We start from the raw sequence: 26,640 nt of genomic DNA on the forward strand, positions 1-26,640 counted from the left end.
CACATACCGTCGTTGCCAGTACCGACAGATGGGACTGCGTGGCTTCGCCGTCAATGCACCACGTCCGCGGCCAGGGGATCGGCCACGTGACATCGCCGACTACCTGGCAGGAACTCAATGGACACCACGAAGTCCTTCCCGTTCACCGTCGCCCAGCCGCCGCATGTCACCGCAACCCCGGCAGTACTCTGGCCCAACGCGGAGCCGGTCTCCTAGCCCGTATCGGGGAAACTAAGGGCAGCAACCGATGGAGGTGCGGTTGCTGTGCGACGAACTACCGAAGATCCTTCGATGACGACGCCACCGCGATGGAGCTTTCCGAACACAACACCGACCAGGCAAAGCCCTGAAGGCAAAAGCTCACTTACCGAAGGTGGCCGGACGACGCAACATGGAAGCAGCGGAACAAGCCGACACAGCCGTGACCCGACGCCACGCCCTAACTGTAATGCGAGACGGCGAACTAGCGACCTCGACGTTCTTATCGACGGCCACAGTGTGACCGCCCTCGTCGATACTGGAGCCGACTATTCTGTCATCAGTGGGTCGTTCGCCGCAAAGTTAAAGAAAGTTAGGACAGCTTGGAAAGGCCCTGAAATCCGCACAGCCGGAGGTCATCTCGTAACGCCTGCAGGAATCTGCACAGCTAGAGTCACCATTAACGGCCGTATTTATCCTACAGGCTTCGTAGTCCTACAGCGTTGCTCGAGAGATGTCATCCTTGGCATGGACTTCTTATGCCTCCATGGTGCTGTCATCAACCTAAAAACAAAGTCGATAACGTTATTCACAGAAGAAGCACTACCGCCGCGCACGCCGTCAGGACACCATGCCTTGAATGTGCTGGAAGAACAAGTCACCATTCCGCCTCACTCAAGCGTCATTATTTCAGTCGGTGCTCCTAAATCACCTGACTTGGAAGGCATCGTTGAAGGCAGTCAGCATCTGTTGGTCACCCGAAATATTTGCGTCGTAAGAGGAATTGCAGAGCTGCGGGGAGGCAAAGCAACGGTTATGCTCACGAATTTCAGCAATGAGTACAAACATGTGAACAAAGGAACAACGGTCGCATACATCGAAGAAATTGTCGACGCCACCAGTGCTTTCGCCCTCGCCGATTCTGCGGAACCTGCTCAGTGGAACCAAGCCCCTCCCATAGCTTTCGATGTCAATCCCAGACTTCCGAACGATAAGCAAGAACAGCTCAAGGCCCTGCTCCTGCAATACGAAGATTGCTTTTTGTCGTCATCGAAAATTCGGCAGACCCCAATCACGAAACATCGCATCATAACCGAAGAAAATGCCAGACCACTCCGTCAGAGTCCGTACAGGGTTTCGACGCGAGAACGCGAGGCCATGAAGAGACAAGTTGATGAAATGCTGCGAGATGACATTATCCAGCCGTCCAAGAGTCCATGGGCATCCCCCGTGGTGTTAGTGAAGAAAAAGGATGGGACCCTACGTTTCTGCGTCGATTATCACCGCCTGAACAAAATCACAAGAAAGGACGTGTATCCTCTCCCACGAATAGACGACGCACTTGATCGGCTCCTTAACGCCACGTACTTTTCGTCAATGGACCTCAAGACTGGCTATTGGCAAATCAAAGTCGACGAAAGAGACCGAGAGAAGACGGCGTTTATAACACCGGATGGCCTCTTCGAGTTTAAGGTGATGCCCTTCGGCCTTTGCTAAGCGCCTGCAACTTTTCAACGCGTTATGGATACAGTACTGGCAGGATTGAAGTGGCAGACTTGCCTTGTGTACTTGGACGACGTCGTCGTGTTTTCCTCGAGTTTCGACGAGCATCTTCGGTGCCTTGAAGCTGTACTTCAAGCCATCAAGACGTCCGGACTCACACTGAAGCCAGAAAAGTGCAGATTTGCGTAGGAGGAACTGTTGTTTCTGGGGCACGTTATCAGCAAGTCTGGAGTTCGTCCCGATCCACGGAAAACAGCCGCCATCGCCGACTTCCCGCCGCCCACTGACAAGAAGGCCGTGCGCCGATTTCTGGGCCTGTGCGCCTATTATAGGTGGTTCGTGAAAAACTTCGCCTGCATCGCCGATCCTCTCACTAACCTTACAAAGGCCGACGTGGAGTTCAAGTGGGAAACGCCACAGGAACACGCTTTCCAGGAGCTCAAACATCGCCTCCAGACGCCTCCGTTACTTGCCCATTTCAACGAATTCGCCGAGACAGAAATACATACTGACGCAAGCAGCGTAGGTCTTGGCGCCGTTCTTGTGCAGAAGGCTGACGGGCTTGAAAGGGTTATTAGTTATGCCAGCCGATCGCTATCCAAGGCAGAAGCAAATTATTCCACAACAGAAAAGGAGTGCCTCGCCATCATCTGGGCTACGTCGAAATTTTGCCCCTACCTCTACGGCAGGCCCTTCAAAGTTGTGAGCGACCACCACGCCTTGTGTTGGCTAGCCACCTTGAAGGACCCTTCAGGTCGCCTCGCACGATGGAGTCTGAGACTTCAAAAATATGACATTACTGTCATTTACAAGTCCGGCAAAAAACACTCCGACGCTGACTGTCTCTCTCGTGCGCCTGTCGACCAACCGCTACCCGACGACCCGGATGACGACTACTTCTTGGGAACGATAACTACCGACGACTTCGCTGAACGACAGCGGGCCGACCCGGAACTTAAGGCCCTAATAGTATACCACGAAGGCAAGACCGCCGAAGTCCCGAAGGTATTCAAGCGCGCACTTGCGTCGTTCTTTCTACGAAACGGTCTTCTACAAAAGAAAAACTTTTAACCGCTTCGAGCTAAGTACCTCCTTGTGGTGCCTTGAGCTCTGCGACCAGAACTCCTGCAGGCCCTGCACGACGATCGGACGGCAGGGCACCTCGGTGTTTCTCCCACGCTCGCGAGGATACAAGAAAGGTACTATTGGCCACGTCTCACCACCGACGTCACTCGTTATGTGAGGACATGCCGGGACTGTCAGCGATGCAAGACACCGCCGACAAGGCCAGCGGGACTTCTGCAGCCAATATATCCACCTTGCCGACCTTTCCAGCAGATTGGTATGGACCTACTGGGGCCGTTCCCGACGTCGGCTTTCGGAAACAAGTGGATCGTGGTAGCTACCGACTACCTCACCCGCTACGCCGAGACAAAAGCCCTGCCAAAAGGCAGTGCATCCGAGGTAGCTAAGTTCTTCGTCGAAAATATCGTCCTCCGTCACGGCGCCGCGGAGGTCCTTATCACCGACAGAGGAACGGCATTCACTGCCGACTTAACTCAAGCGATCTTGGCATACAGCCAAACAAACCGCCGCCGGACGACAGCGTACCACCCACAGACCAACGGCCTCACCGAGTGGCTTAACAAGACGATCGCCGACATGCTGTCAACGTACGTCGATGTCGAACACAAGACGTGGGACGCCATTATACCGTATGTGACCTTCGCATACAACACGGCGGTGCAGGAGACGACGCAGATATCTCCATACAAATTGGTCTACGGAAGGAGCCCGGCAACGACGCTCGATGCCATGTTACCCAACGTCACCGACGAAGAAAACTTTGATGTGAGCGAGTACCTTCAACGCGCCGAAGAAGCCCGACAACTTGCGCGTCTCCGTATCAAGAATCAACAGACGACCGACAGACACCGTTACAACCTTCGACGACGCTTCGTGGAATACCAGCCCGGTGAACGTGTTTGGGTGTGGACGCCGATACGCCGACGTGGACTAAGTGAAAAGCTTCTGCGACGGTACTTCTGACCGTACAAGGTGGTTCGACGTCTCGGCCCACTTGATTACGAGGTTGTCCCCGACGGCATCACGAACTCTCAACGACGCCGATCGCGACCTGAAGTCGTCCATATCGCGCGCCTCAAGCCGTTTCATGCACGTTAACAAACTGAAACAGTGTTTTTTATTGTTGTATTGTAATTTATTCATTGTACTTTCTTGCATTATTATTGTACCTTCGTCTTTAGTTAAAGCATCGGAACGATGCCTTTTTTTCAGAGGAGGGCAATGCCACGTTCCATTTCCCAAGTTTTTGTTATCGTTCCGAAACATCACACGATTCTCAGCGCAAACCGCGCCTGCAGGTTTCGAGAAGGTTCCGGACTGTAGTAGATCATTTCGATAAGATCACGCCCACTGTGCGAACGGTACAGATTGTTCTGGAACCTACGCCACCGCCAGCGATAACGCTAGAACATTCGACGGCAAGGGCATAAATGCCGATGCGCTTCGCCGCTTGTCAGTTGTTGATCGAAGGCCGACGCTCCGTTCGCCGCTAACAGTCCGAGACTGCTATCTGTGCAAGACTACTGCTGTATTTGGACTTTCCGTTTACCGGGCACAGGTTCGCCCAAATAAACAGTTTAATCCCAACACGAAGTCTCCTGTCTTCGGCCACGTGACGACCCCGTGACAATATCTATCTTCCTGGACCACCTCCTGACCCCCTCGCCACACCTCGTCTGCATAGCTCCTCTTTCCCACTCTTCTTATGCTATACTGTACTATGTAATGCTATGGTTTACCCTTGCCCGCCTTCTGTCTTCCTCATCAGCCTCACTTTCCTCTGCTAACCTCTTGGTAATCTTTACCATTTCTACGCTAGGAGCTTTTTGGTACATATCTTCATTTTGTGGCGCACACGGGCTGAGTCCTCTGTCTGCCGACATCAACGGCCTTAACTCCAGCTTGAGCAGCAGAGCTCCCCAGCAGAGCTCCTATGGTTGATCGTATGGCCGGTATATAGATATTTTTGTGTTATTTCGTGCTTCCAACTCTAAACATTGCCTTTCCACAACCTGTAAGCATGATTCTAATGTTATGACGGGACACAGGCTATGGAATTCATAAGTTCATTTCGAAGACGCTAGACATTGCCCACTCGGCGAATTCGGCGATTCGCAAGCCAGGTTACGTCTTAGCCGAACAACTCTGTCATATTTGAGCATCCGTGCGCGTGGCCTTCGACAATGGCTCCGGCAACAAGCGACGACGCGCTGCGGCTCTTATCGCGGAGGCCACGCCGTGTTCCACACGCTTACCGCAGCCACCATGAGGTGCCTCAGCGCACCTGCTCCAAGCTTTACAGCGCTGGAATTAAGCTGTGCAGTATTACACTAGTGCGCTCGTGGCGGCGCTGAGAGATATCCACCGCCTTTGAACTGAGAACAATAAAAAAAACAGTGATCAAAGCTTTGACACGCGCTGAGGTGGCTACTTTTGCCGGTGTCATCCCTTTGTTCGTCTTTCCAGCGATTTTTCAGGGACAAAAGGAGAGAGGAGGCAGTGTACGCGAGTGACGAATCCTCTTAACTACGCCGGTAGTTTAGTAATTTTGAACACTTCCAGGACAATCGACTTGTGAAGTGAATAATAAACGAGAGTTGTATCATTCGATGACAACTTACAAAAGTGCTCCTGCTATCCTTAAAAAAACAGCTCCAGTAATCAACAGCCAATCACGAGTCACTGCTTGGGTTTAGTTCAGTTTTCCATTATTGATATGCCGAGCCACACGAGCTACAACATCCTATCGTCACTTCCGAGTGCCATACAGTTTCGTAATTTTCATGTCGAACAGATATTCTTAGGCAATCGTCATCAGTCTCGTCACATACGTGACTACGCCCACTTCGGGGCAAAGACCTCTTCCTTGTTCCGCCAATCGTACGCTTGCAACGGCTACGTTATCGCCCGCAAACTTCTTTATCTCACGTGCCTAGTGAACTTTGCCTCACCCTTGGGCACTCAATTGTAATCTCTTGGGTGCCACCGCAGACACAGCCGCTGACCATACCGTTTTAAGAAGCGAGATTAGTAACGAGCACGCGCGGTGCACCATAAAACGAGCGATGCCAAAAGCGCAGGAATAGTGGTCTTCCAGCAGAGACAGCATACACCGGTCCCATGTGAGTGACGTCACGACGTAGGTAACGCCACGCTGTCCTGGGGGTTAATAGACCACCCCACGTTCGGTGCGTTCGTTGCAGCGTCCGTGGTTGCCAAAGGAACGAGTTGCTAGCTGAAAGAACCAAAGTAGAGTCTAGTTGTAATATGACAGTTCGCACTAGCTTTGTATACACCTTTCGCGTCCTTATTTGTGTTTGTCACAGCGCGTTTGTAGCTGCTTGCCTTTCTTGCTGTCGCATTCATTGCTCTGCCCTTGAGGACAACGATCGAAAGTATTTATAAGAGAAGCCTGCATTGTACCAAAGCTTAGATAAAACTGATTTTATTTAGCCGCGTATTCCTGGCCATCACACATTACCTGGTCATCTTCCCAATCCATTTAAACCGAAATATGCAAGGCAGCAAAGCAAACTTTCTGGCGTTGTCAGAGGATACTTGTGGGAGGGCTTTCCGTCCACGCGTCAAAATTAAAACGCGCTGCAAGGTTTCCTACCCACTTTAGCAGAGCGAAAGTATTTATAGGAAGATGAATCACCGCGCTCTCATTTGTAAAAGGACAATTTGGCGTCGCGTTTAGGGTCGTAACCACGTAGCCTTGGCCGTGTTGTGTCATCGTCGTCCAGCTGGAAAAGTAAAAGAAAGCAAGAAAATAAACTTAGGCATAGCAATGTTAAATGCGTCAATCAATTTAAATGCGTTAAGGCTTGATCTTTCTCTGTGCTGAGTACGACAAGGGGTAGCACACACGAATCAAAATACCGGCGATGTTATCCCCGCTTACAAAACAGTCCTTTAAGTTTTTCGTTAGCCCTCGCTTGCCACGAGAATCACTCTCGTTAAAGAGTCACGTAAACACTGTTTAGATATCATTACACTCCCCTCGTAGGTTTTTGAGACATCAAGGTAAGTTAATGCAAATTTATAAAAAGAATCACAGGGACGAAAAATTACAACTCATCTATAAGAGTGAGGCATACTATCTCTTGAACTGTAGCAGTAGTTGACAAAATTACTTCAGCACTGAAACATAAATGATCCAGCAGCTTCAAGGGTAGCGACTGCTTTGTTTACTTCCCATTACATTCTTTTTACGCGAATGATGCCCGCGCAATAAAAAAAACGTTTTCGAAACACTCGGGTCGTACCGCACATTTTCAACCACATATCGAAGAGTTATTTCGCGTTACAGCACCCAAAAGTGCTCCATGTCCTGTGTTACGCCAGCATGCTTGAAAACAATAATCCTATTCGATAAAACAGACGTAAAATTAGTTGCTATCACATTTTTTTTCATCTGTGCACATATCTCATAAAGGCAAATCTGCAAGATGCGAAACATGAAAAGGAATTGACGGGAGCGTGAGCACGAGTGATCTATGAATCATCACCAAGCGATGATTTCACATATCCAAAACATGTGACGTCACCCTGACATCACATGACATTGTCATCACATGGCACTGTCGGTAACCAAAAGCGCACGAATCACTGAGGCCCTACAAAAACGACGTCGGTTTCCGTCAGCGCCGATATTCTCCGATACAGGAGGCAACGCAATGGCACGTTGTCTGCAGAAAGATCTGGGCCAGGGTCAATGGAATCAGTGCAGAAGAACTTACCATGCAATAATATGTCGGCTTCGAGTAGCGTGAAGTGTGGGAAAATCAACCCAGGGTCAGCGTTCTCCGACAATATCCATCAACATGGCCACCTCATACGCCATATCCTGGTTGAAGTACTCGCCTCGCTCGAGTTCCTCAGGATCAACGCCAAAAGTACGGCCAAGAACCTGACGCACTCCATCGGAATGGCCCTCTGGTGGTCTGTAGTTTGCCACCCACGGCGATGATGTAAAGAAAGCGAAGCAGTAGACGTCTTGGCACGTGCCTCCGCTTTGCGGAACCAGTGCACATCCTTGGGTGAGTTCTTTGCTTATAGACAGCGATTCAGCGGGGACTGGCTTCGAATGCACCTCCCACGAGAAGCGGTGGAAAAGGGTGTCCTGCTGGTCACCTTCCACGTTCTCGACGCGATAGAGAACCCAAGGACCAATCGCCTTCTTAAGCATGAGGCACGTGTAGATGCCGCATAGACGCTGGAGCCGCTCATTCGTGTCTTCCATAGCAGAGATACATGCGCGGATATTGGCGATGGCGCCTGGAACGGACCTTCCCGTGATCTTCGGCATGCCAAGAGAACTGTCGCCGTCCAGGCAATACATCTGATCGGCTTGCAGGCGGGAGAGTCGGGAGTCCAGCCTGTCCAAGTCTACAGCTGCCATTAAGAAAAACGGAACTACGCACTCGTGCGCTAGTAGATCGTGGCAATGATACACTTGCCGAGCGCTGATGTTCACCGATGAGTCTGCCGAAGTGGAGCACCTGGACCACCGTGCCGTCCGTGATCGCGCTGAAGCTGCCACCCCAATGCAAGAACTGCTGGTGTACCTGTCGTTAAAGCGTCGAAGTATCTTGCGCTATCTAGGTAAACGCCTTGTCAAGCTATTGGCAATGGTACTTCTACCGTCACGCGTTTTACGCTACGGAAACGGAACGCATTGGAACTTCCGGTGGTCGATATGATGCTGGAAATTCACATGACTTGAACAGAAACGTCAACTACTGACGTCATGACGTCAGTGGTTGAACGGCACATCACCGTCTAGTTTACTTGGGGCAGTAGTGGTGCTAGCAGAACTGTGCGAATGGAGGTGTATTGGTCGTTCTAAAGTCGAGGTGTATGAGAACCGTTGGAAGACGTTGTACTGCATCCATCAAAGTACAGTGCACGTGCGAAGCGCGGTTATGGGAGGGGAGAAGAAATTAATGAAAATTAAAATTACATTGGAGATACTTGGCCAATAATTTGATTTTTGTGCGTGACAAAATAGTTTAGCAATTCAATTTGCGGTGTGCCTCACGTGTTGCTAAGTAGTTGACGGCCTGAACGATTTTTTTATGCCACGAATTATAAGCAAGCACACTAATATTTCAGGCTTGCGTTTAATTTGGCGCACTCCCGCGTCAACACGCTATCGTTAACTTTAGCGGGATGGTATCGCGCGTATGATCTGTTAACTAAATCTCTACTTACATAATGCTCACCTGACCTGGCATTTAAATCAAACAAACCTCGTTCACAGAAGCCGTAAGGAACCGTTGTCGTCCCTGCATTTTGTGACGCGTAACCGACGTGCTGTCGCTTATCTTGAAAATGAATTCTTCAAGCTGCCCGATGGAGCACACTGCTGTGAGCGGCAACGAAAGCAACAAGACCATACATGGCTGCTGTCTACGATCGCCCCTTTCGTTTCCACATGAGCTGGAAACACGACTTTTGACCTTTTGGGCTACTGTGCTCGTAGGTGGCTATGCACTACCACCTCTTTATTTGTGGGCTACGCAAGAGCAGCATCTGACGAATAAAATACAGCTTCTTCGTCAAAATATGTCTTTTTCAGGTTATTTGGTTCCAAGTTATTGTTTTTCGGATTTGCCGGAGGTAACGAGAGATCACGTGTACTTGCATTCATTATTCGAGCAAGGATTTATTTTGCATGAGTACATGAGTAAACCCAGATCTCTGCAAGCCTGACAGGACTGACAGAGGCGCCGTGTCGACAAACTAAATGGTCAAGACGGCAGCCAAGTTTCTGTCGGTAAAATGCGTTTAATGAAAGGCTTGAATTCGTGTTGACTGGGTTACATAGTTTTTGATTCCTTTACTTGTGGCATGTGGATCGTGTGATCCCAAGTACTTATAGGCTCCTTCCTCTTCATGAAATACGCGTTGCCGTCGTTTGTAGCATTGTGGGTCTTTACTTTTTCACACTGTCACTCAAACATAATTGATGGACTAAATGATCTCCGAATATATTACAGGAATATCGCTGAAGCCAATGTTCCCTCAACTGAACCTATCTTTGTCAAGGCAGCGTTGTTATCCTGACGATCGGCTAGTCACTTTGCCGAAACGCTGTTTCCAGTGATGTTCTCTCTTTAAAAAATTCTGATCGCTTCAGGAATCCCCGTGCTTGTGAACTTTAGCCCTGTTGGGTACTAAAGTTCTGCAAGAAAGTTATGAACGTTGTCATAAGAAACGTGATTGAGTCAAATTCGACGTGTCTTACTCGTGTTGTTGATAACTTTCGCATTGGTTCGGATATTCTGCGTCATTATGTCCTTATATCAATTGCAAATGAGAGTTGCTTGTAGAGACTGACACTTCGACACTACGTGCATGTCTCTGTATTTGTACAAAACGTGCAATAAGAAAGTAGATTTTATTTATGTTAATCGAGATTCGTCTCACCGAAAAGTCGGCCATCTCAACTTTCGCCAATTCAAAACACACGAACGAAATAATAAAAAAAAATGTTAGCAATATTTTACAAATCGCCGCATTACCGAAGCTGCCAGCGAACCTTAAAGAATGCACGAACACCTTCAGCTGGCACGCGAAGTGCCAAAAAAGAGTTTCCACGCGATCCCCCTTCCTCTCGGTTTTTCTTCCTCTCCCTCTATTTGGTGACCTCAGCAGTGACGTCATTGGATGCCCGGAAGCCGCCAGTGGTAAAAGCGGCGCTGCTACTGCGCATCAGAATGCGAGAACGCGTTACACGGGAGATATAAGGAGTTTCCGCCCCTTCGCAGAGCAGCGTTACCCGATTTAACCGTCTTTGTCGAATGCATGGTTGACTTGCGGGGCGCACCTCACTGCGACGTCCGTTCTATGCCCGCCACAACGTGTCTTCATCTCTCCCGTGGTTGGAATGCCAAGCGAGCGCGATCTGACTTGAAATATTGATCGAGAGAGTGGCGAGAAGGAGCGGAGGCAACTGCTACGAACTCAAGTCAACCACCTTGCTCAAGCTTCGCCTTATTTAAAATTCACAAAACAAGAAATGAAAAAGACATATAGGCAAAAGAAAAGTTTTTCACACTGGTATCGAATTTGTTTATTTGTAAAAACTTGTGGAAGCCAACAAAAGCAAACATTCACATCCACCTCACCCAGTCAACAAGAACTTCGGATGCTAGATCTTTGGTGACGTAATGAAAGAAATTTTCTGTTCATGACTCATTTCTAGTAGGAAACCCGGCTACCGCCAGTGGTAAAAGAGGCGCTGCCGAGAGCGAATACATGGGAGGTATAGGGAGTTTTCTCCCCGTGGCACAGTTTGCTGGCGTTCCCAAAGGATACTGAAGTGGGGGCTTATCATCCACGCGTTAAAATCAAGTCGCACTGCAAGGTTTCCGAGCTAATTTAGCAGAGAAACTAAGTTTTTATAACCAGTTTAATCACCACTTCGTCTTGTGTAGTAAAACACTTTGGAGCCACATTTGGGGTCGTAGCAGCGTGGCCTTGGCAGTGTTGTGCCATACTTCTAGTCGCCTAAATCGACGTAATTCGTCAAGTGACATCGTCTTCCAGTGAAGTAAAAGAAAGCCAATGTTTTAGTTTTTTGGCTACCTTGTCTCTGTGCCGAGTACAAAAAAGGCAGCGTACCCGAATCAAAACACCGACGATTTCGTCATTTCTTTGGTTGTCATACACGCTTAGACACGGTGTCGACCATTTTTCTCAAGTGTTCACTTGCCATTTAAAGGACTCTTTAAGGAGAGTTCCAAAAGTTTACTCCCGTCGGAGAGGACTGCAAGCTCAATGAAAGTTAGCCCGTCCTTTAAAAGGAGTCATTGCGAAAAGGAAAGACTCACCTATAAGAGTAAATCATACCCTCTCTTGTAATGTGGTTCCAATTGGCAAATTGATTAAACGCAAGTCACTGAACGCTCAAGCAGCTTCACGTACGGGCAACGCTTGTTCCGCTTACTTCTCAATAAATCCTTTTATTTGAATTACTGTGGCCGTAGCACACATCTTCAACATAAGAATCAACCTGCTCATTTTGCCTCACTTCGTTCAAAACTGCTTCATCATCGATATATAACGCTAACATGCTTGAAAACAAAAGTTCTAGTCGATGAAACTGACGTAAACTACTTTGCTATCACACTTTCTTTCTTCTGCCTACGCATACCTCATCAATGCGAAAGTATCAAATGCATCATCAAACATGAAACGGGATATTCGGCTGTGTGAACTCGACGGATGCAGAAATCATCCAATATGAGAGGTCAGATATTCAAAATTTGAAACGTCGCTCGGAGCATGACACGAAGACGTCATCACAAGGCGCCGTCGGTATAGGTCAAAAGTGAACCGATCAACGAGGCAATCACGTCGGGCTCCGGCGGCGTTCAGTGGAACATTTCAAGTGCACACATTTTCATAGCGCAAGGTTTGAATTTTCCCCTTTTTCATAACACATTCACATAGTAGCGCATTTAGAGCATCTGTGAGGCACGCAGAAAACAGAAGCAATGGCGTCTGCGTTCTGGCGCCGACAGTGGCGTTGGTCATTCCTGACAACGCAAGGCCGTCTGTTCAGACTCCTATTGACACAAACACGTGGTGGTTGGCACGGATCGCAGGAGTTGCATCAACACAGTTTCTGCTTTGTTCCCCATGAACGCACTTCAGAGGGGTCCTTCGGATTGAGTGTGGTGGTGTAAAGCGATGGGCGGTATTCCACCAGTGCCAACGGAGCCGAAAGACTTGATGAAATTCCAAACATAAAATAATCTTGTATACTATAATTGCTTACTTTATCAACGCAAAAGACGCCGCATTAAAAGTTCGCGCTGGAAGGATACCCCAAAATGTGGTTAGCGTGCGAAGCTCCCAGAGACGCCAAACGAGACGAATGTGTAAGCAGCGTATTACTGGAGTGATTCGGAAAGATGGGCTAGTCAGTTTTGTTGCATACTGAAGCTTTAGCGCGTACACACGAGGACAAATACGATAGGGACTGCGCTGGTCCCCGTGTCTCCATCGTATTTGTCCTCTTGTATGTGCGCTTAAGCTCCAGTATGAATCACCGGGTACGTTATTCCATGCCCCACCTTCTTATGTGTACGTTACCGTGAAACGGCACAATGTGGGTGAAAGTGGCACGCACTAGATTTCACAAAGTGCCTGCGCAGTAGCATTTCTTTTTCTGTCCAGATAGCCTTTTTGAAGCTATATAAGGACGCACGTGAAGTTGATATCACTCTGTAATATTTTACCGCTGCGTTATCGAGAGCAAGCGCAAACGCAATCTTTTTCCGTGTCGATTGCTATGTGAAGAAACGCGCAGCCCCCCAGATGTCGCATCTTAAGTACACATTCGGGTCTGTTACGGCAGACTGAAGTACAAGGTCCGTTCTTAGTCGCTCGCGCCGATTCAGATCCAGGATAGGGTATTCGTTGGCAGGCTATACTTCTTCGGCAAACTCCTACAGCTATCCATGCCAAGAACAGCGCGGAGGCTCGATCATAAGCAGTGGGCTACAGGAAGCGCGTGGACATCTGCTGCGCCACTAAACAGAACTTTCGAGACTCGTGCTGTCACACTGCACAGCGACCGCCTGCCCACATCGAGCGACTTTCCGAGCGAGGCCCCCATTCTCAGGCGGTCAAGGCAGAAGAGGACATCAAAACACTGTGTCTTCTCATGAGGCCCTTGTCCCTGGACCAAGTGCGCAGCCTCGAAGACGACAAGGTGATACCGGGTCTGCACCTCGGAGACGTCCAGGATAGCAAAGAGGCCAGCGACAAAGTCTGTGCTGCCCTGAAATCGGGCGAGTCACGCGTCGTTCGACTTCCCAAGCTCGCTGCGGCCTACTGCTGGCTCTTTGCACGCAACCAGAGGCTCACGTGGGTGCTCTTCCAACACCACCTAGAACTAGGAGAAGGCCCGCGCATGTCCCCCTCTCCACACCAACTACGTCACCACAGTGAGATCTGCAAGCCCGACGACGCGAGCAGAGAGAGCGCACGGCGCGCACGGGAATTGGCGCGGCTCGGCTTGGCTTTTGGCTGTGGCTAGTACGGAATCCATCTGCCAGCATGCGCGTTGTGGATAGAAAACTGTTTATTGAATGTGGCAGCCGGAAGGTGTTTTTTTGATGCAGAAAATAAGGAAAATTTATATGTGTTTTCATTTACATCATGGTCTATTCATGCGGCGCAGTACTGGTTATAAAAATTGCGATATACTGCAGGCTTGAATACATAAGAGCACCAATGCTAGCGGTATCAGCCTAAGCATCTGTCAACGCTGACACTATTTCCAGTGCTGCAGCTTGTTAACGTGCATTTTCTTTGTACTCAGTTGCTCAGGCGTGCTGCATGAACTTTTGCTGGTGTGCTGGCGAAAATGCCTGGGTGCTGCTGTGCACCGAACTGTCGATCGAACTACGCAAATGGACCGCGAGCACGCGTGTACAGGTTTCCGTTGGACCCCGCCCAAAATGCAGCGTGGACGAAGGCTGTGCGGCGGGAAAACTTCACACCTACGAAGTACACTGTGGTAAGCACATGTTCCCGTTTGTTTTCCGGCAGTCGTGCTTCTCGTGGGAACAGAGTCTAGTTAATTGCGTGACGCATGCAACCGTTACGACGCACTATGCACCTTAAGGATTGACAACTGAGCAAATGGTGTGTTTCAGTGTAATATTGTTCCATGTTCGTGCCGTAAAGTGTATAGTGCCATGTTTACGCCTCAGGTTGCTCATGTGCGGTTCTGCCTAATCAGAAATTGATTTAGCGCAATGTATTCGCGAGTAAAACTGCCTGCGTCGAACATACGATGTAGACGGCGTAGTTACTTTACATGTGGGGCGTCCGCCACTACTTGAGCGCCAAACAAACGATGGCTCGTGGTTTACCGTCTCAAAGCAAGGTTCGCTAAGTGAGACGTCATTCTTGTTGACTGCGTGGTCGTGGTTGCCGTACAGAAGCAGATAAATAAAGCGAAATAATTTGTCTTAATCTTTACAAACGGCGCACTGGGATCATATAATTCTGTAAAACTGTTACGTATAATTCTGTCGCTTTCATCTTATACTTCGTTGTTTGTGCTTATGTTCCAGGTCTGTGAGCACCACTTTCTTGAAAGTGACTTCGTAGACTCCACCAGCTACACTGACAGCATGACTGGGAAAGTAATTGAAGTACCCCTCAAGCTGAGGCGCTTGAAGCCTTCTGCAATCCCAAGCGTTTTCCCTAATTGCCCTGCTTACTTGTCCCGCCAAGAAACTTCTGAACGCGAGAGCCCAGAAGAAAAGCGTGCTCGTGTGGACGCAGAAGCGTTGCAGGAAGCAATACGGTTATCAGAGCAGTCTCACGAAGCGGAAGAAAAGAAGAATGTCATCGCCACTTTCGATGACCTATTGATAGCAGTAGGTGACCTCTCTCTTACTGACTTCTGGACCAAGGTGGTCACACAGAAACAAGTACTTTTCCTCAACTTCAGCGACCAAGGTGCCCACGTTGTGCATCGTGCAGTGACAGTGGCATCCGACCTTTCTTTGGCAGTGTATGTTGGTGAAATGAGGTTACAAAACCTAGGTTCCTCTGTGCTTCCTATGACAATTTCTGACTTGAGAGTGCTTCACAAAGTTCTGTGCGATGTGGAAGACGTCACGAAGGATTCCACAAATAATGAACTCCAACTAGAGATTCTGCTGAAGCGTGTCGTGGCACTCCTGGAGCAACTGTCATCTTCAGCTCTCCCGCATGAGTGGCAAGTGCAAGTCGTCAAATTTGTGACACAGCAACTTCAAGTTCTCCTCACTAAGGCGTCGACTTACCCAGCTGATTTTCTGGTGTTCTGCAGCCTTGTGTACACAATATCGCCGCACGCATACAGATTCATCAGGAGTACAGCAAAATTAAAGCTCCTACATCCACAGACAATAAGACGCATTTGTGCCTCTTACCGTGCTAGCCCATCCAGAGAGCAACAAGAGGATTCATTCCTTTCCTTATGCAAGGAGACTGGCATCAACACTAAAAGACCATGAGCGCTTTGTGACGCTTATGATGGACGAGATCCACCTGCAGGCATCCTTTCAGTACAAGGGTGGTTATGTCACTGGTGCAGCGACAAACAATGAAAATGCGGCAAAGACAGCATACGTCTTTATGATACAAAGCTTGTTATCATCAAACAAGGATGTTGTGCATATACTTCCAGTAGCACAAATAGAAGCGAAACAGCTACATGAATTTCTTGATCTGCTGATCAGGCACCTAGAAGACATTGGAATACGAGTAGTTGCAGTGGTGTCTGACAACAACTCGATCAACCGAAAGGCTATGTAATTTTTTGCTGATCCTCCCAAAGTGAGCATTGTATACAGGCACCCGTCAGACTCATCAAGACCCTTATTTTTTATTCTGGATGCAGTGCATATATTAAAGTGTATCCGACATAACTGGCTGAATCAGCGTAATTGTGGAAGGTGCATCTTCTTTCCCAATTTCAGTGCCCTCTCGGAAAACTAATCTGTCCTGACAGCCTCGTTTAACACACTATGCAAGTTGCATGAAGGAGAAAAAAATGAGCTTTTGCGACTAGCTCCAACTTTGTCCTTCAAGTCGCTGAATCCATCCAATCTAGAGCGACAAAATGTAAAGCTCGCACCGAGGATCTTCAACAGTTCAACTGCTGCAGCACTAAGAAGCACCAAAGTCGCACTTGAGCATAAAGCTGGTACATTGGAACTTATTAACATTGTTTTGACATGGTGGAATGTGGTGAATGTCAAGACCCCATTCAAAGCTCAGCGTCTCCGAGACCCATTTCAAGAACCGATAAGTGCACTGCAATGCCACCAAATTGAGTTTCTAAACAAGATTGTGGATTGGTTGGACCACTGGCAGAGCTTGAAGCATGATGCTGGCCAGTTAACTCGCGAAACGCACATGGCACTGCGACATACCTCACATGCCCTTGTTGACTTGTCAACGTATTGCATTGAAGAACTTCGGTTCAAATACGTTTTGCTAGGGAAATTTCAAACCGACAGTTTGGAAGACAGGTTTGGCAGGTACAGGCAGCTGTCTGGTGCCCAATACCACGTTTCTATACGTCAGATTTATGAATCCGAGCAAAAGCTGAGACTTCAGAAGCTACTTGATCTTCCCAACTTGGATACCATTGCACCTTGCATTCCTACCACTGATTTGAAATTCCTTGTTAAGCAGTTTGATGTTGCAGTGATGGACGATGATGTGAAGGAGAAGGAGAAAATGCTACCAGCTATTACATATGTAGCAGGATATTGTGCATATGCTGCAGTTAGGAAACTTGCCTGCTTTTCCTGCCAGGAAAACTTGACTGTTGAGAATCGGACCATTGAACTGGATGATGATGTGCTGATAGCTAATGCAACGCGTGGTGGACTGAAATTTTCACAAGCGGTAGTTGTGAATGCCGTGCTCACAATGGAAATTGTGCTTGACAAGCTGAGAAGTCTGAAGTACGCATCACAATTTTTTGCTTGCGCAAAACAAAAAGAAGTTCTTGTAAGCCTCGCGACTTCCCTTGTTGAGTGCAATGAAGACTTGGATTTCTGCGATGGTGGCCACTCACCTGAACTTGTCTTAAACTATGTTCTCAGTGCTGCTGCCAATACGCTGCTGAATAATTTGTGCAAAGTTCAAAATAACAAGCTGAATGAAAGCAAGGCTGCAAAGCGGAACAAAGTTGAAAATAAAGGAACTGAAAGCAAGGCTGCGAAGCAGAAGCTCAGTACTCTTCAAGCATAATCTTCTTTCTTATGAATTGTTCTGCCTGTTTGGATTATGATGTATCACGAATAAATATGTCTCACAACGAAAATTTAAGCCTCTTTTAAACTGCACGAAATGGCTGTGCATGCTGTTAAAAATTTCACGAGTGCCTGATGAATTATTTCAAGCCAGCGTTTAGTTAAAACATACTGAAAATATTCCTTAATGCAAATATTCTGTGCACTCCAAAACCGCGAAAATAATAATAATAATGTAGGGAAAATGCCATTTCGGAAAAAAAAGCGTAGCATTGGGCGAAGCCGACTTTTAGGCCGATCTCACTGCGGTGACGTCACGCAGCCCTGCACAGGCCTTCTCTAGTTCTAGGTGGTGTTGGCTCTTCGCGCTGGATCGGAGCATGCCGCCCGTCCACGACTTCACGCTGCACACGCTGATAGCGACCACGCTAACGCTCCCGGGAGTGGACATCGGGTACGTGACCCTGACCAGAGGTAGAGAGCGCTACGCTTGTGCAATCACCGCCGAAAAACAGTCCGACCCCGAGGGCGCTCAAATTGTCGTGGGCATGTGCGCGTGGCTGGACTTGCCGTACCTGGCCATGTGTTTCCCCGGCACGAGTTGTGCGACGCGGGTACAGCGTATTGTCGACAGCATCCTCGAGTGCAAGTGCGACGAAATATTTCTCGGCTGCTACACTGGCATCGACCGGACACTAGCTCAAGCCAACATTCATCGCATGCAACCTGAAAGCGACAGCGAAAGTGCTGAAATCGATATCGAAACTGTAGACTAGCCACAGACACGTTGACGTCATGTACAAGTCCATACTCACTGACGGTATCTGAACAGCAAGACTAATGCAACACGGAATGTGGCCACATGTAAAGGTATACACACCTGCTTCTTTACGTCAATATAGCATTGGTCTAGTTGTTATGGTGCTTAATTGACAGCCCGATGGTCGTGGTATGGAATCTCGACCTCGGCAGCCGCAATCGATGTAGGCGGAACGGTTGAGACCCGTGAGCTTATGGTGAGGTGAACTTTACAACACCTCACATATTCCAGTTTTTCGGAGCCCTCTTGTACGGCGTCTCTCGTAATCGTGTATCAGTTTCGGAACGTTAACGGTTCACGCGTGCAAGAACGGTTCACGCATACAAAAGTACGCACACATCAAACTTCGGGATACCATTCGGATGATTACGTTTCACACTTTCCCAACTTCGCCAATATATTATTAACGCTCCTGTCAATTAAGGTTTTACTTCAAAGTTCGAAGCAATAAAGAAAAATAAAGAAAACACAATGGATGAAAATGCAGTTACCGGTGCACGTGAATCATATGTTTTCTGTATTTGTGGTTTGCAAATCGCGACGTTTTGTTTACATTTAAATATATGTTTATTACACTGTTTTTTTTTTGTCAGCGACCGCTTGCAGTGACCTTCAAAGTTTTATAATTCCTAATTTTGTTTATGCTATGTACATGTTGTGTACTTTTGTCAGCTGTGGTGTTTTGTTGCCGCCACCACCACAGCCCTATGTGAATAGGGGGCGAGAACTTAGTCAAGCGGATAGTCGCTTTTGTTCTCAGCCCCTCCATCAACTTTGTATTGGTGAAAAATAAACCATTATTATAACTGTTTTCTTGATTTTGTTTAAGTACTGTGTTTTACCCTCATTGCACGTAGGCCTGTAAGTCCAGTAACGGCTACGCAAGGAAAAACCTTACATACGGCACTGTATCAACATTACACCCCACCCACTAGGGTGGTTTAGTAGCTAAGGCATTTTGCTGCTGACCTGCAGGTCGCGGGATCGTATCCCAGCCGTGGCGGCCACATTTTCGATAGAGGCGAAAATGCTTGACGTCCGTGTGCATACATTAAGGTACACGTTAAAGAGCCCCAGGTGGCCAAAATTTCCGGAGCCCTCCACTGCAGCGTCTGCCACAACCGCATGCTAGTTTTGGCACGTTAAACTGCAACCGTTACTAACATTACACCACGTCTTGGCGTTCTGTGACCAAAAGTTACCATATAACTCCACAAAACAGAATATATGCCAGTTTGGTTATCCAAATACAGACTGTTATTGTGGCTATTTCGGTAGCGCTGTTAGTGTGGTGACATTGCATTGCTGAGTAACTCAGGGGACGAATTGCAACTCATGATTACGGAGTTAGACAAGGAGAGCAGAAAGGCGGGTTTTAAAATTAATCTGCAGAAAACGAAAGTAATGTACAGCAACCTCGGAAGAGAGCAGCGCTTTGAGATAGGTAGTAGTCCTCTTCAAGTTGTAAAAGACTGTCTAGTTCGGGCAGGTAATAACCGCAGAGCCGAACCACGAGATTGAAGTAACTAGAAGAATAAGAATGGGGTGGCGCACATTTGGCAAGCACTCTCAAATTATGACAAGTATATTGCCACTATCCCTCAAGAGGAAGATATTGTCACGCGCTCAAGAGGAAGATATTTTGGACAGTTGCGCCCCTTTCTACGTTCGTTCGAGCTCTTAGCGCGTGACAACTGGCGGAGGAGCTGGGTACCCTATGCACCGAACCCCTTCCAGTACAAGAAGCTCCAGCCCCATACCGGTGGTTACGCCTGTTCACCGTGCTAGCCGCAGAATCCGTGGACTGGACCCTGAGTTCGGACTTCTCTCAGAAGAGATGACGGCCCCAACTATTCCAGGCAGCGCCGTCTCAAGCGACTCCAACACAGCCGGTATGAAAGGCGCAACGCCATCGCAATATACACTGTTCAAACCACGAACGCCGAATCCCTTTCATGGTGCTGTCCATGAGGATGTTGAAGATTGGCTAGTCCACTATGACTTCGTTGCCGCTCATAACATGTGGGATGACACAGACAAGCTCCGACATGTCTACTTCAGTTTGAATGACGGGGCACGTGTTTGGTACGAAAACCGGGCAGGTGTGTTCACGTCATGGGTGGACTTCAAACGCCGGCTTCTCGAAACGTATGCAAGTCCCGATCGCCGAGAGCGAGCTGAACGTGAACTCCAGTGCCGTATGCAAATGCCAAATGAAGGCGTAGCAATGTATGTTGAGGACATGACGCGTCTTTTTCGACGAGCCAACCCTCACATGCCGGAAGAGAAGAAGGTGCGATACCTGATGCGTGGAGTAAAGGAGCAGTTGTTCGGTGGTCTTGTACGCAGCCCCCCCCCCCCCCCCAAGACGACGTCAGAGTTTCTTGCTGAAGCCGTCCTGATTGAAAGCACGCTTCGGCAACGGACCCAGACGTACGAGCGACAAGTGAACTTAGCTTCTGCTACGGACTACATGGGTCGTTTTGGGGCCCACGTTGACTTCTTCCGAGAGCTCATACGCTCTGTAATTCGCGAAGAACTGCAGAAGTTATCTGTACCCTCGGCGTCCACTGTCAGTTCTTTGTCCGGCATCGTCCGAGATGAAATCAGCAGGCACTACGAGAACTGTCCTGTCAGACAGAGCCGCGACCCCTAAATGGCTTCCCTCGCATGTCGTATGCGCAAACTCTGCTCCAGCCAGCACCACCTTTGCCTCCGCTTCCCACCGCGGCCCCTGCCATGCTTCCGGCAGATCAAACTCTGCGCCCACCTGCACCACATTTCACTTCGCCTTATACCACAGCCCCAGCCATGCTTCAGGCAGTCCAGGCGGGCCCGTACCTCAGTGACCGCCGACCGATTCCGCGAAAATCAGACGCGTGGCGGGCCCCCGATCGACGTCCCCTTTGCTATCACTGTGGTGAACCTGGGCACATCTACCCAGCACCTCCACCAGTTGTCACGCGCTAAGAGCTCGAACGAACGTAGAAAGGGGCGCGACTGTCCAAAATCTCAGAGACAAAGAAGGACGTCTCCAGCGGCACGGGTTGCTAGTCTTTGTCTTCCTTGTTCACCGGCACAGAACTGACCCACTGTTCACTGGCACAGAACACCAAGTGGCAATATATAACAGCTGTATCTTGCCGCTACTTAGCCACGGTGCAGAAACCTGGAGACTTACAAAGAGGGTTCAGCTTAAATTGAGGACGACGCAGCAAGAAATGGAAGAAAAAATGGTAGGTGTAACCTTAAGAGACAAGAAGAGAGCGGAGTGGATTAGGGAACAAACGAGGGTTAAGGATATAATAGTTGAAATCAAGAAGAGGAAATGGACTTGGGCCGGGCATGCAGCGCGTAGACAGGACAACTGCTGGTCATTAAGGGTAACTAACTGAATTCCCAGAGAAGGCAAGAGAGTTAGGGGGAGACAGAAGGTTAGGTGGGCAGATAAAATTAAGAAGTTAGCGGGTATAAATTGGCAGCAGCAAGCACAGGACCGAGTTAACTGGCGGAACATGGGAGAGGCCTTTGTCCTGCAGTGGACGTAATCAGGCTGATGATGATGATAATGATGATGATGATTATGATGTTATTGTGGTGACCACATTTCAGACCTGAAATGATCGTTCATTTCTTTAATTGCAGGAGATAAGTACCACAGGGAGAGCTCTGCTGGCGATGACCATATCAACATGACAAGTTTCTGAAAAAAGTACTTTTTTTTCGCGATGTAAGGAGTGACATCATCATCTTGCGCGGAAACTAGATATATTATCTTTAACTTCCCGTTAGGTTAAGAAGAGGCAAGGGTTCCAGGAAAATCAGAAAGTCAGACAGGCAGATGAGATTGAGAAGACACTTGAGGATCATTCTTGGCCGATATTAGTGCAGTTAAGTTTTTTCTTTTTTTTTCTTTTAAAGCGGCAACATATATTTTATGTGACTGTTGACTGTATGCATCAGTTGCTCTTCAATCAGTTAACAACACCGTATATGCATATATGTGTGCCTAGTTGTGCTATTGTGTTCTACCTAGTTGTGTTACCTAGTTGTGCTAGCTGTGTATGTTGTACGTGCTATGGACTTCGTCCGCACGGACACTTGGACCATACGTGCACTATCGCAACGTCGACGAGAACAGGAAGAAACCCAGAAATACAGGGCAGAGCACTGGTCTTTCCTGTCCTCATCGATTCTGTGCTACCAAAGTTTAAGATTATGAACCAACGCATTCATTTGAAGTATATATGTTAGATACCTCTAAGGGATAAGTAGTAGCCGGCGTCGCGTATGTGCGCCAACATCTCCTTACATCGCGTCATTAAAAACAATACTGTGAGGACAGCGTGACCGCAACAAGTACAGGACAAGGTTGGAGGCCTTTGACCTGCAGTGGGACTAGTAAGGGTGAAGAGCTTGATCATGATGTAGTCAGAGACGCCCGTAAAATCTCCGGCCTGTTGCTCCTCAAACGCTTTCTTCCTATATTTTCTTTTGTATAATCACTTCGTAATTTAGCACTGCTCAAATTTGGGTTTGTTGGAAATGTAGCGAGGACAAAAAAAAATAAAGGCTCTCGATGAACATGTACACCCAAGAGGACACGACACAGACGCCAACATCCAACAAAGTGTTTCCGTAATAGTTTACTCATATTGCTTGAGGAAAAAAAACATCACAGTATACATCAGCACCTCTGTTGTGTCCTCTTCTTGAGTCCCGATCCATCCACCGCTGTTTATTTTTTTCTAAAGGATACCTCGCAATCCCATTGTAATCCTGGAAGTTACGTATATGGCTTCTTATCGAATAGGCGCAAGATTGTATGCTTAAATTTCAATACAAAAGGTTAGAAGGTGTAGCGAATCGAGGATGTTTTCTCTATGTGCTGTGAAAGCGTGTTCGCGTCCAGGTATTTTTCCCTTCTTGTAGCTAGTGCAGCCACTCTGCTCATGTCAGATTCTTCACTATGTGCTATCGTATCATTGACTGAACTTACATACTAGAATGCGCAGGGTACGCCTCAGTTTTGTCGATTCATGAAATGATATGGCAAACTACGTTACAGGCCTTTGATACACTCTCGAGCACATCAGCTTGTCTAACTTGATAACCCAGCTTGGCATTTCTTTTTTTTTCTGTTGCTACGTTTTTACACATTGATCATTCCAAACTATTTGTTACAGGAAACGTTCTTTCGACGCCATGCACAGCGGGTTTGTCTGGTTGATGTCATGCTGAAGTCAGATGTGCCCAACTAACGATAGGCCAAAGACTTGCAGCGTCTATCCCCGCTGAAAAGAGCAGTGACTGAGGGTCGTGGTCGAAGCTAGAAGACCCTCATTCGCTGCCGGGAACGACGTCAACTGACTTGTACTCACAGTGCTTCTGCCTTTCGAGCTTGTCAGCGGATACGCTATGCTCCATCGACGAACGATTCGCTTTGGACTTCCCAAAGCGAGAGCCATGACCTTGATAAGGGTCCCGAGTGCTATTCGCGTCTAGCTGGAACGTATAGCATTCCTGGAGAGGCGCCTGAGTTGCATGGCCAAGACATACTGCCAGATGATCTAACTAGGTGCGATCAAACCATGGAAGCTATACTGGCGCAGACGCTGCAGGCTACCCATATGCGGTGCAGAAGCCAAGAAGTGCGGTGCACGAAGGAAACTCAGGAAAACCTGGCATACCTGTTGGTTGGTCACCGTCGAAGGCCGGGCATACCACGAACTTCGCTGCTTCACCGCACGGAACAAGCTGCCGTGCGTCGCAGTTCACCGCCCACCGGGAGGACGTTCTGCACTTCTCGTTCGTTCACTCCTGGAGGCACGCTGGGTAGCTCTGAACAGTCGCACTTTTGGGGACCCGGAATCGGCGCCAACTGTTACGTCGACTGTTACGGCAACGCTGGCCATTAAGGGCCGACATATCCAGTCTTACGCCACCTACGAAATATATTAACCGGCGAGAACGTTTTAGACTGGAGCGAACATTCTAGCTGTAGAGTATGACCATTGCAGGGACGGATGAGGAATTACGCTTATAATCTTGCCGTGGCTCTCACCTTTTGAACGTAACTAAATAAAGTAGATGTTCGAGGGAGAGTGGAAACTTGTGGGGATGAAAGAACATGGCTAATCTTCTGCCATAGGAATCGAGATATGTTGTTCAGCGCTTATTGTGCATAGTTTCGTCACAAGGGCGAAAAACTGAAAGCTAAAACAACAAACTGTAATGCCACGCAAACAACGGCGAGCAGCTTCACAAGCAGAAAAGATGCGCAAAGACGAACGCAAACAAACTGTCGCTCTACACTTGAAGTGAGCCGCTCAAACACAAAGAAGCACGAACTAAATAAGAGAAGTTTAAAAGCTGCAATTCTTGTCGGAGTCTTCATTCCGACATTGAGCCACGGTCACATGACGTGCGCCATGTGACCGCGGCTCAAGATACTTGCGTCTTACGTCGAAGCGCGCTCTGAACCCATGCTTTATTACGCAGCGCCACCACCAAGCGTACGTGACGATGACAGCGAGTTTTACCCATGACCCCAGGTGTCCTATAGGGTCATTGAGAAGGCCGTTTATGTGTTCGGAGGGATAGAAGAGTTTGAGATCTGGTTGGGTGAAACGCAGGCGGTGTTGGCGAAACGCGAGGGACTCCACAGGAGGCGAAAATTCAAATTATGCGAGACGTGGTCCCGAAGACTCACGGCGACACGCACAAACTTGCCCACTGCGGTGGGTTAACGGTGGTCGCATGTGAGGAGGCGGAGCTCTACAAGTGCACTTACTACAGACATTGAACAAGGCGACTGAGGACAGTAAGATCAACAGCAGGGTCTATCCGCCGCCTCACATCAACGCGATTCAACAAGAGTTGGCTGAAGAGCCAGACTGTTTCGCTTGTGGAACCTATATAGAGACCAATAGGAGGCCCTTGATGGGGCACGCAAATAATTCCCGCGACATCGCTATCGACTCGTGCGTAGGACGGAAATGAACAGTTTAGATGTGAGCTACTGCTTTACTTAGGGATACAATGTGTTGAATCCCACCAGAATTAAGGCGGTGAAAAGATCGGTGAAAAAAAAAAATAAAAACGGCTATTACTTACCGATCACGCCTTCTCATGCGCTGTTTTTTATGGGCTCCACGACCCACAAGAATGCCGTAGATTGAAGCGGTTACACAAATGATGAGTCTTTCTAAAAATCATTCAGTCACTCGAGCTTCACAGAATGAAAAAATGACGGCTGATTTGATTGATAATCGAAAGCCTTATATATGTTACGCCTCATATATGCGACATCCGACTAGCGGGAGTAGGCATTGCATATATACGAAACAGTAGAAATGCAAAACGAAGATATAAAAAAATGGCAGATCCCCCCGTGGTGGGTTGCGCCAGGACTCCGAGGAACAACCAACCAATTAACCAACCACGTTCTGTGAAATTCGATGATATGTGAAGCACGAATGTGGAAGGTTGATATGTCACTTTAAAATCAGCACAACGTTACGAGACGGCCGTAAGTTATGCTGTACATCACTTCCACATCATGATTATCATGTTCGCGCCTGGCATTTTTGTTCGTCGTCTATTCACGTCACGTAACACCAAATTTGGCATATGTGAAGCTAGCGAAACGGCTGCGATCGCGCTATGGACGTAGCATGTCGTCATGTTTTACATAACAGGCATATCCTGATTATCATATTTGGACGTGTCGTTTACCTTCGTCGTCCATGGACGTCACGTAATAGCAGATTTGGTGCATGTGGAGCTAGCGAAAAGACCGTGAGCGCATCATGAGCGTGGCGTGCAGTCATGTTCTTACATGACACGCATGCGATGATTTCCACGTGAGGGCCTGTAAATTATGTTCGCCATGCAGTCACGTCGTACCATACTAGTTTTACGATATTACATGTGAACGAAACGACCGCATGAATAACAAGACCATGACATGTAAACGTCAACATTCATGACATACATGTCATGATTTTCATGCTATGACTATAGTCAGTTATGCCCATCATACAGTCATGTTATGCCATACCAAATGTGGTATATATCCCGTTATCCAAACGGCGAGAAGAACTAAAAGTCGTAGGCAGCTGAATAGATAGATAGACAGATAGGGTCAAACTCTCCGAAGTTCGCTAAGAAATGCTTCGCATTAAGATATGAAAGATCCTAGTTTATAAACACCTCTCGGACATTACATCCAAACGTTTCGCTAGC

General features: G+C 48.1%; 1 long non-coding RNA gene across 1 annotated transcript; it reads right to left on the reverse strand.

Moving 5' to 3' along the window:
* Window positions 1-6,204: 6,204 nt before the first annotated feature.
* Window positions 6,205-24,385, reverse strand: LOC142768532 (uncharacterized). Its single transcript, XR_012885329.1, has 2 exons — window positions 24,084-24,385; window positions 6,205-6,533 (listed from the first exon to the last, which is right to left on the reverse strand). It is a non-coding gene; the product is annotated as an uncharacterized LOC142768532 (long non-coding RNA).
* Between the last annotated feature and the right edge of the window lie 2,255 nt (window positions 24,386-26,640).

The sequence above is a fragment of the Rhipicephalus microplus genome, chromosome 8 (genome assembly GCF_043290135.1).
Source record: "Rhipicephalus microplus isolate Deutch F79 chromosome 8, USDA_Rmic, whole genome shotgun sequence".
Taxonomy (NCBI): domain Eukaryota; kingdom Metazoa; phylum Arthropoda; class Arachnida; order Ixodida; family Ixodidae; genus Rhipicephalus; species Rhipicephalus microplus.